This window comes from Rhamphochromis sp. 'chilingali' (genome assembly GCF_963969265.1).
Source record: "Rhamphochromis sp. 'chilingali' genome assembly, chromosome: 11".
NCBI lineage: Eukaryota > Metazoa > Chordata > Actinopteri > Cichliformes > Cichlidae > Rhamphochromis > Rhamphochromis sp. 'chilingali'.
Genome location: NC_137938.1, coordinates 390930 through 401905, shown reverse-complemented (window position 1 = coordinate 401905; position 10976 = coordinate 390930).

Here is a 10976-nt window from a genome sequence, read left to right as displayed (position 1 = left end):
CTGTAACAGCTCTGTGTAGCATGAAGGGGGAGTGCGTTCACTCCCTCTACAGAGTGTTCCGGCGTAGATCACACCTCCTAGGAGAGGTCGTATCTTTTCTTATTGATTTATGGTATAGCAAGCACACGTATATCTGTTTAAGTATAAGAGCCTTTTGTTCAGATGGACCGCTAGACTCCTGGCACCAGCTTTGGGGAGTCTTCACAGGGTCACATCTGGACACCACACACACACACACACACACACACACACACACACACACACACACAGTATTCTTTGTTCACATGTATACCTATGTAAGATGTCATATGTTAATGACCCTATGCATATTCATGTAACCACAATAAAAGGAGTGCTATGGGGAGCCTGGCTGAGAGTCTGACGGAGGTCAAGTGGTGGAACGACACTCGGCTCCAGCCAGCTTTCCCTCATGCATGAGTAAAACCAGCCTGCTTGTGTCTTGCTTTGCAGTGTAACTATATTGTCTTCAACGTTCCAGCGGACAGGTACAAGCTACAAACCTATCAGATACCGTCCGCTCAATCTGTTGTCTTCAAAGCGCGGTGTGGATCACTCTAGACCCCGCTGCAACCATGTTTCATCTTGTTCTCTCTATAAACTTCACAAGATGCTCGGTTGAACTTTCCCTCCAACTGGGGTAAACTTTTATTAAACTCTTAATAAACAGTCATGGGTCTCCGGTTCTCACCTTCCGGTGTTACACTCTCCAGACTCCGGGTGGAACACACAGGTAAATGCAATTCCCATTGCTACAAAGAGGATCTTTGAAAGACATTCAGACAGTATGGAGCAGCTGCAAGAGTCATTATTGGCAGAATTCGACACTTTTCAAAATCCCTTCTCCATGATGGCTACCACATACATGCAGGACAGCACCATCAAGATGCTTTTCAACCCAGTTAAACCAGAGGAGGTAGTTATGTCCCAAAAGGTTTGCAGAGTTAAGAAAGGACAATCAAAAGTTCTTGCAGTCAGAAACAGAAATTTTTACTATGTGCCCCTTATTAGAACAGTTTTTGTCAAATTCCAGGATTTTTGATATGTTGAACACCACACCACACCACAGCCTTGCCACAAAGATGGCTTTTTGTGTGACATTATTAATGGGAGCCTTTTTAAAGTCCACCCTCTGTTTTCAGTAAAACCTTGTGCTTTACAAATAATTTTGTATTCTGACGAAATAGAGATATGCAATCCTCTTGGGTCACATGCTTCAGTAAATAAATTGCTGATGTTTTATTATGTTTTAGAAAACATAGACCCCAAGTTTAGGTCAAAGCTTGCTGCAATCAAATCAAATCAAATCACATGTGCAGGTACATTGGTACAGTACATGTGAGTGAAATTCTTGTGTGCGAGCTTCACAAGCAACAGAGTTGTGCAAAATACAATAATGTAAACAAGCAAAATACAAGAATGGCTACATCTGAAACTAATAAATATATGTACAATATATAATAGTATATGCATTTCTGGATGTGTATACTAAATATTTTTCTACGTGTGTGTGTGTGTGTGTGTGTGTGTGTGTGTGTGTGTGTGTGTGTGTGTGTGTGTTTAGTGAGAGAGAGAGGACCCTGCCCTTATTTGGCAGCATGTCATTGTAGGATTTAAATTGAATATAGTTAGACTGGTTGACTGGATTAGAGCCTGTGTTTGTGTGTCCCTCTGTGCATTTGTGTTTCAATATGCCTCCATATTTGTAATTTTGTAAGTTATTACTATTCTGCTAAATCATAGTATTTCTGGTACTTTTCGGTACTTGTGCTAAATACAGTATTTCTGCTAAATCATACTATTCCTGCTTTTCATAAGATTTGTGCCTAATATAGTATTTCTGCTAAATTATAGTATTTATTCTTTTTATAGGATTTGTGCCTAACATAGTATTTCTGCTAAATTATAGTATTTCTGCTTTTTATACTATTTGTGCCTAATATAGTATTTCTGCTTTTTATAGGATTTGTGCCTAATATAGTATTTCTGCTTTTTATAGGATTTGTGCTTAATATAGTATTTCTGCTAAATTATAGTATTTCTGCTTTTTATAGTATTTGTGCTAAAACATAGTATTTCTACTAAATGTAGTATTTATGCTTAATCATACTATTTCTATATATTTCTGCCAGGTCCCCAGGCAGCCAATCCTCTGTGAGGACTGAGAAATTCAAATTTTCAAATCAGGGCCTGCACGGCTTCCCAGCCAATCATATATGTGTCCTGAGGCATTCAAATTTGCATATTGGGGCCTTCATGGCTTCTAAGCCAGCCAATCATATCTGAGGGCTGAGGAATTCAAATCCACAAATCAGGGCCTGCACAGCTTCCCAGCCAGCCAATCATGTATGTGGGCTCCAGGCATTCAAATTTGCATATTGGGGAATTCGTGGCTTCTAATTCAACAAGTCATCCATGTCATATATCTCTAAAAATTCATATTTTAATGATAAATTGTCAACACTTGAAGATTCCCCCATCTCTTCTGAACAAAACGGTGTAAGAACGACCCTTCTAGCCCCTACGGTTAGGAAATTATGGTCATTTGTTTGAGGGGAGTCGTCACTATGAGAAATAGACTGCAAAAATCCTGTGCCTCTCTGTGCTGCGTGTGTAAAAAGATGCACCTGTTTTGTCGGGAAAGAGTGCACAGGCTCTCTGATTGGTGGATTCAAATTCAGCTGCTCCCAGGCTGACCTAGAAACTTACTTCTCTCTCCCTGTGTGTGTGTGTGTGTGTGTGTGTGTGTGTGACAGAGAGAGAGAGAGAGAGAGAGAAAGGCTTTTAATGGGATGACCTCATTCTAAGCTTCAAATTCAATATATTTAGACTGGTTGACTGAATTGGATCTTGTGTGTGTGTCTCTCTGTGCATGTGTGTTTCCTTATGTGTACATATTTCTGATTGTGTGGCTGTTATATATATTTTTTGCTGATTTTTTTCATTTAACAAGTATATTTGAGGGACCCTCAGCATGTTCAGCATTTTTTCAGCTGTCCATTTTGCTTTTCCGATTTTTCTGTTTAACTTATTACTATTGTGCTAAATCATACTATTTCTGCTTTTAATAGGATTTGTGCTTAATATAGTATTTCTGCTTTTTATAGGATTTGTGCTTAATATACTATTTCTGCTTTTTATAGGATTTGTGCTTAATATAGTATTTCTGCTAAATGTAGTATTTATGCTTAATCATACTATTTCTATATATTTCTGCCAGGCAGCCAATCCTCTGTGAGGACTCAGACACATATCACATATCAGGGCCTGCACGGCCTCCCAGCCAGCCAATCATATCTGAGGTTTTCCGTTTCCTCTCTCGTCATATCTCAGCGACGGATGTACATAGAGCAATGAAAATCGCAGTCAAAGTACACCAAAGTCCGCTGATTCACCCAGTACAAGAATTATGCTTCTAGTCCACCTAGTTTTTGAGTTACACAACATTTTGTACCTCCAAAAAACGGCGTTTGTCGCCTCTCACCGCGATCTAATTCTGACTACTCATCACCCTGTTTTTCCAAAGCGGCTGCTCTCTTTCCCAGTGGCGCAGTTGGTAATGACACGGGTCTGCAAGCCAAAGATCGTGGGTTCGATTCCACCTTGGTCAACATGTTTTTTCCCTACAAATTAATACACTGTCACAGACCAGTAATTCATATTCATCATTTATTACAATTCTGCAAACTTTTATGATTTTACCAGCTTTTCTAATATGGACCTTCTTGTTAACACTCCATGGCACAAATACTCTTCCCTTTAGGCTATTTCTCCCATTTTAAAGTATTACTCCTCCATAATTGTAATTCTGTTAAATCAAAGTACTTTTACTACATCTTAGTACTTCTGCTCAATCATAGTATTTCTGCTAAATCATAGTATTTCTGCTACTTTTTGGTACTTGTGCTAAATACAGTATTTCTGCTAAATCATACTATTTCTACTATATTATATTTTTCTTTCTAAATATAGCATTTCTGTTATATAATTATATTTCTGCTATGTTATAATATTTGTGCTAAACCAGAGTATTTGTGCTGAAACATAGTATTTCTGCCATATTGTGGTATTTGTGCAAGAACATTGAACTGTTATGTTATAGTATTACTACTAAGTCATAGTATCTCTGCGTTGTTATAGTATTTGTGCTAAAACGTAGTATCTCTGCCAAGTCATAGAATTACTGCAATTTAATAGTTTTTTTTAGGAAATCTGTTATGTTATAGTATTACTACTCAGTCATAGTATTTCTGCCAAATCATAGTATTCGTGTGAATTTGTATACTGTAATATCACTGTATTATGTAGTGGCTAAGTAGGGGCTGTTTACTAAGTGCATCAGTGTAAATAGGTCATCTCTTGTGTTGGAGTGCCCTCTTGTGGCGCCTTTTGGGTAGTGCCTTAGTAAACGGGAACCCTGTAAAAAGTGGCATCAGACTGATTTGTAGTGGAGGAATTTGTTACCAGTTTTCTTAATCTTTAATCTGTATGCATGTTGTAATGCATACCCTGTTCTTAATCATAGAAACCACACCATATCACCTCTCCACATCCTCCTACTGTATGCCATACCTCCCTGTACCATCCATCTGACCGCAATAAACTCCACCTGTGGTAATCTAATCCCTGGATGTCAGCCTCTCCTTCTGACCGAGGATAGTTATAGTATTTGAGCCAAATCATAGTATTTGTGCTAAAACATAGTATTTCTTCCAAATCATAGTATTTGTGCCAAAGTATAGTATTTCTTCCAAATCATAGTATAACTGCACAATAAAGGTTCTTGAGCCACATCAGTGTTTGTGCCAAATCTTAGTATTTCTTCTAAATCCTAGTAATTCTGCTCAATGATAGAATTTCTGCTATGCTTTAGTACTTTTTTCCTAGATTGTAGTACTTCTGCTAAGTCAAAGTATTTCATGTAAATCATAGTATTTCTACCAAGTCCCAATGTTTCTGCTAAATCATAAATAATGTTTTAGTACAAATTGTATGATTTGGTGGAACTTTCTGTGTTCCAGCACAAATGCTATGATTTGGCAGGAAAAAAATATTATTTAGTATAAATACTAAGTTTTAGCAGAAATGCTATGTTTAAACTTTAAAAAATTCTGCTATTTCTGCTGATGTGTGTTATGACTTTTGACCATTGAAATGAATGGAACACATTATCAATGTGGTCACTGATTTTGCATGATGGGCTGAGCTGTGCTTTACCTCAGTGAGATAAGCATCTGTTCTCAGACTGGGAGGCCTGGGTTCAAATCCAGCTTATGGCAACATTTCTTTCACTTAACAGTTAAACTTTTTTTAAACTCTTTTCAACACAAATTTCATTTTATTCACCCCTTTTCAGCAAAATTTTCAGTTTTTTTAACCCCTTTTCAGCACAAATCCAAACTTTATCAGCTCTTTTTCAGCAAAAACCTCTTTTCAGCAAAATTTTCAGTTTTTTCTGCTGTTTTCAGAAAAAAACTCTTTTCAGCAGAATTCTGCTCATTCACCTCTTTTCAGCAGAAATTCTGCTGATGGAACTCTTTTCAGCAGAATTTTCACCCCTTTTTTTTTGCCCAAATTCTGCTAGCACAATTGTCAATCTCTCCACCTTTTCTTTGTGAGAAAGTGTTTGGCTCAGTGAGCTAAATAGCTGCCCTTTGATCAGGAGGGCCAGGTTCGAATCCTGCTCAGGGCATCTTTTTTTTTTTTTTTTTTTTTTTGTTTCAACTTTTTCAGCTTTTTTCAGCAGATATCTTCAGCCGTTAAGGCATCCACACTGCATTTTCGCAGGAAATGCAAATTTTTCTAGTTGTGTGGATGCTTTAAGCATCCACACTATTGAGTTCCTGTTTCTCTTTATTCTTTATTATTATTCCGGGTGTTTCCGTACACTTTTCGCCGTTAAACTACTTCCACAATTTTCAGCCGATTTTCACCGTTCAAATTTTAAACTATTCAGCTATTTTTGCTAATTCCTGCTATGATTTTTGCTATTTTTAACTATTATACTTTTTAAAATATTCCACTTTTTTCCTTTAATTTGTCCCATTGAAATGAATGGGAAACTTCAGCAATTCTGCTAAAATTTGCTTGTTTTTGAAACTTAACTACTTCCTCATATTTTCACCTAGAACAACCATTCAAACTTTAAAATGTTCACAAATTATTGGGCTATTCAGGTATGATTCAGCTTTTTCAAATCTTTTACTGTTTTACTTTTATGCCTCTTAAAGTTTTGAGTTGCAAAATTGTGATTTTTCACAAAATACATGTGTTGTTATGGTTGCTATGCTCTTGGCTTCCAGTGTGCCACTGAAGGTTTTGCAATTTTCACTTCATGTCCGAACAACTTCCTGCTACTTGCTCAATTTTCACTCAACTTCCACAAATTATACATCAAAACGTAGGTATTTTTGCTGGCTTTCAGAAAATGTCACCATCATTGTTGTGGGATTTATAGAATTTTTGCAAATCTCCTCAGACTAACACAAGGTCAGAAAACTCTCCATATAAAGTGAATGGAGAGCTTGTTCAAAATCACCGCTGGATTTCTGTAATGAGAGGCATATTCGAATCGTCATATCTCCTTAACGAAGCAAAGTTAAGACATGAGGCTTGTCCCCGAATATCTTCAGACACCCCTGACGCTCACAATTCAAGAATTTCTTTCTCACCTATTACCGTTCTGAAATGAGTTGGACTTGTTTGAGGGTAGGAAATTCGTCCTTCGCTCAGATTTCTTCAGATTTCAAACTGTGGAAATGAACCACTTTTTTCTCTCGTCATAACTTTTTGTTGGATTTCCACAGAGACCTGAAAATTTCCATGATTGTTCACCAAAGCCTGCTGTCTCTTACGGTGAAAGAATGATATCGATACTCCAAATAGATTTCGAGTTAGAAAGCGTTGTTTGAGGGCAAGTCAAGGCAGTTTTTGCTTCGCTCTACTCAGTTATGGTGCATTACAAGTCAAATATCTTTAATAATTCATATTTTAATGATAAATTGTAAACACTGGAAGATTCCCCCATCTCTTCTGAACAAAACGGTGTAAGAATGACCGCTCTAGCCCCTACGGTTTGGAAATTATGGTCATTTGTTTGAGGGGAGTCCTCACTATGAGAAATAGGCTGCAATAATCCTGTGCCTCTCTGTGCTGCGTGTGTAAAAAGAGGCACATGTTTTGGCGGGAAAAAGTACACAGGCTCTCTGATTGGTGGATTCAAATTCAGCAGCTCCCAGGCTGACCTAGAAACTTACTTCTCTCTCCCTGTGCATTTTTTTGCTGATTTTTTCATTTAACAAGTATATTTGAGGGACCCTCAGCATGTTCAGCATTTTTTCAGCTGTCCATTTTGCTTTTCCAATTTTTCTGTTTAACTTATTACTATTGTGCTAAATAATACTATTTCTGCTATTTTATAAGATTTGTGCCTAATATAGTATTTCTGCTAAATTACAATATTTCTGCTTTTTATACTATTTGTGCTAAAACATAGTATTTCTACTAAATGTAGTATTTATGCTTAATCATACTATTTCTGCTTTTTATGGGATTTGTGCCTAATATAGTATTTCTGCTTTTTATAGGATTTTTGCTCAAACATAGTATTTCTACTAAATGTAGTGTTTATGCTTAATCATCCTATTTCTGCTTTTTATAGGATTTGTGCTTAATATAGTATTTCTGCTAAATTATAGTATTTCTGCTTTTTATAGTATTTGTGCTAAAACATAGTATTTCTACTAAATGTAGTATTTATGCTTAATCATAGTATTTCTATATATTTCTGCCAGGTCCCCAGGCAGCCAATCCTCTGTGAGGACTTAGACATTCAAATTTTCAAATCAGGGCCTGCACGGTTTCCCAGCCAATCATATATGTGTCCTGAGGCATTCAAATTTGCATATTGGGGCCTTCATGGCTTCTAAGCCAGCCAATCATATCTGAGGGCTGAGGAATTCAAATCCACAAATCAGGGCCTGCACGGCTTCCCAGGCAGCCAATCATATATGTGGCCTCAGGCATTCAAATTTGCATATTGGGGGAATTCGTGGCTTCTAAGTCAACAAGTCATCCATGTCATATATCTCTAAAAATTCACATTTTAATATTAAATTGTCAACACTTGAAGATTCCCCCATCTCTTCTGAACAAAACGGTGTAAGAATGACCGTTCTAGCCCCTACGGTTAGGAAATTACGGTCATTTGTTTGAGGGGAGTCGTCACTATGAGAAATAGACTGCAAAAATCCTGTGTCTCTCTGTGCTGCTGCGTGTGTAAACAGATGCACCTGTTTTGGTGGGGAAAAGTGCACAGCCTCTCTGATTGGTGGATTCAAATTCACCAGCTCCCAGGCTGACCTAGAAACTTACTTCTCTCTCCCTGTGTGTGTGTGTGTGTGTGTGTGTGTGTGTGTGTGTGTGTGTGTGTGTGTGTGTGTGTGACAGAGAGAGAGAGAGAGAGAGAGAGAGAGAGAGAAAGGCTTTTAATGGGATGATCTCATTCTAAGATTTAAATTCAATATATTTAGACTGGTTGACTGAATTGGATCTTGTGTGTGGGTCTCTCTGTGCATGTGTGTTTCCTCATGTGTACATATTTGTGATTGTGTGGCTGTAATAAATTTTTTTGCAGATTTTTGTCATTTAACAAGTATATTTGAGGGACCCTCAGCATGTTCAGCATTTTTTCAGCTGTCCATTTTGCTTTTCCAATTTTTCTGTTTAACTTATTACTATTGTGCTAAATCATACTATTTCTGCTATTTTATAAGATTTGTGCTTAATATACTATTTCTGCTTTTATAGGATTTGTGCTTAATATAGTATTTCTGCTAAATGTAATATTTATGCTTAATCATACTATTTCTGCTTTTTATAGTATTTGTGCTTAATATAGTATTTCTGCTAAATTTAGTATTTCTGATTAATTATAGTTTTTCTACTAAATCATAGTACAGTATTTCTGCTTTTTATGGGATTTGTGCTAAAACAAAGTATTTCTACTAAATGTAGTATTTGTGCTTAATCATACCATTTCTGCTTTTTATAGGATTTGTGCTTAATATAGTATTTCTGCTAAATTATAGTATTTCTGCCAAATTATAATATTTGTGCTAAAACATAGTCTCAATTTAAAATTACAATATTCATAGTTCATCACAGTGTCTCTGGTAAATCACAATATTTCTGCTCTGTTGTACTATTTTTCTAAATCATAGTGTTTCTGTAATGTTTAAGTATTTTTGGCTAAATATATTCTTTCTGTTATCTTATACTATTTCTCCTAAATTCTTGTATTTTTGAGAAGTTATCATGTTTCTGGTAAGTTACAATATTTCTGCTAAATTCTGCTATGCTATTGTATTTCTGCCAAGTATTATGTTTCCTCTAAGATATTGCAGTTCTGCTAAGTTATTCCATTTTAGCAAACTTCTTTTGCTTCTGCAAAGTTTTTACAATTTCTGCAACTTTTCAGCTTTTTCAGCTACTTTTTGCATACAGCTTCAGCTTTAAGCATCCACACTGCATTTTCGCAGGAAATGCAAATTTTTCTAGTTATTGTGTGGATGCTTTAAGCATCCACACTATTGAGTTCCTGTTTCTCTTTATTCTTTATACTTTATTCTAGTTGCTTCCGTACACTTTTCGCCGTTAAACTACTTCCACAATTTTCAGCCGATTTTCACCGTTCAAATTTTAAACTATTCTGCTATTTTTGCTAATTCCTGCTATGACTTTTGCTATTTTTAACTATTATACTTTTTAAAATATTAAGCTTTTTTCCTTTAATTTGTCCCATTGAAATGAATGGGAAACTTCTGCAATTCTGCTAAATTTTGCTTGTTTTTGAAACTTAACTACTTCCTCATACTTTCACCTAGAACAACCATTCAAATTTTAAAATGTTCACAAATTATTGGGCTATTCAGGTATGATTCAGCTTTTTCAAATGTTTTACTGTTTTACTTTTATGCCTCTTAAAGTTTTGAGTTGCAAAATTGTGATTTTTCACAAAATACATGCGTTGTTATGGTTGCTATGCGCTTGGCTTCCAGTGTGCCACTGAAGCTTTTGCAGTCTTCTCTTCATGTCCGAACAACTGTTTGCTACTTGCTCAATTTTCACTCAACTTCCACAAATTATATATCAAAACGTAGGTATTTTTGCTGGCTTTCAGAAAATGTCACTATCATTGTTGTGGGATTTATAGAATTTTTGCAAATCTCCTCAGACCAACACAATGTCAGAAAACTCTCCATATAAAGTGAATGGAGAGCTTGTTCAAAATCATCGCTGCATTTCTGTAATGAGAGGCATATTCAAATCGTCATATCTCCTTAATGAAGCAAAGTTAAGACATGAGGCTTGTCCCCGTATATCTTCAGACACTCCTGACGCTCACAATTCAAGAATTTCTTTCTCAACTATTACCGTTCTGAAATGAGTTGGACTTGTTTGAGGGTAGGAAATTTGTCCTTCGCTCAGATTTCTTCAGATTTCAAACTGTGGAAATGAACCACTTTTTTCTCTCGTCATAACTTTTTGTTGGATTTCCACAGAGACCTGAAATTTTCTATGACTGTTCACCAAAGCCTGCTGTCTCTTACGGTGAAAGAATGATATCGATACTCCAAATAGATTTCGAGTTAGAAAGCGTTGTTTGAGGGCAAGTCAAGGCAGTTTTTGCTTCGCTCTGCTCAGTTATGGTGCATTAGAAGTCTAATATCTTTAATAATTCATATTTTAATGATAAATTGTAAACACTGGAAGATTCCCCCATCTCTTCTGAACAAAACGGTGTAAGAATGACCGCTCTAGCCCCTACGGTTTGGAAATTATGGTCATTTGTTTGAGGGGAGTCCTCACTATGAGAAATAGGCTGCAATAATCCTGTGCCTCTCTGTGCTGCGTGTGTAAAAAGAGGCACATGTTTTGGCGGGAAAAAGTACACAGGC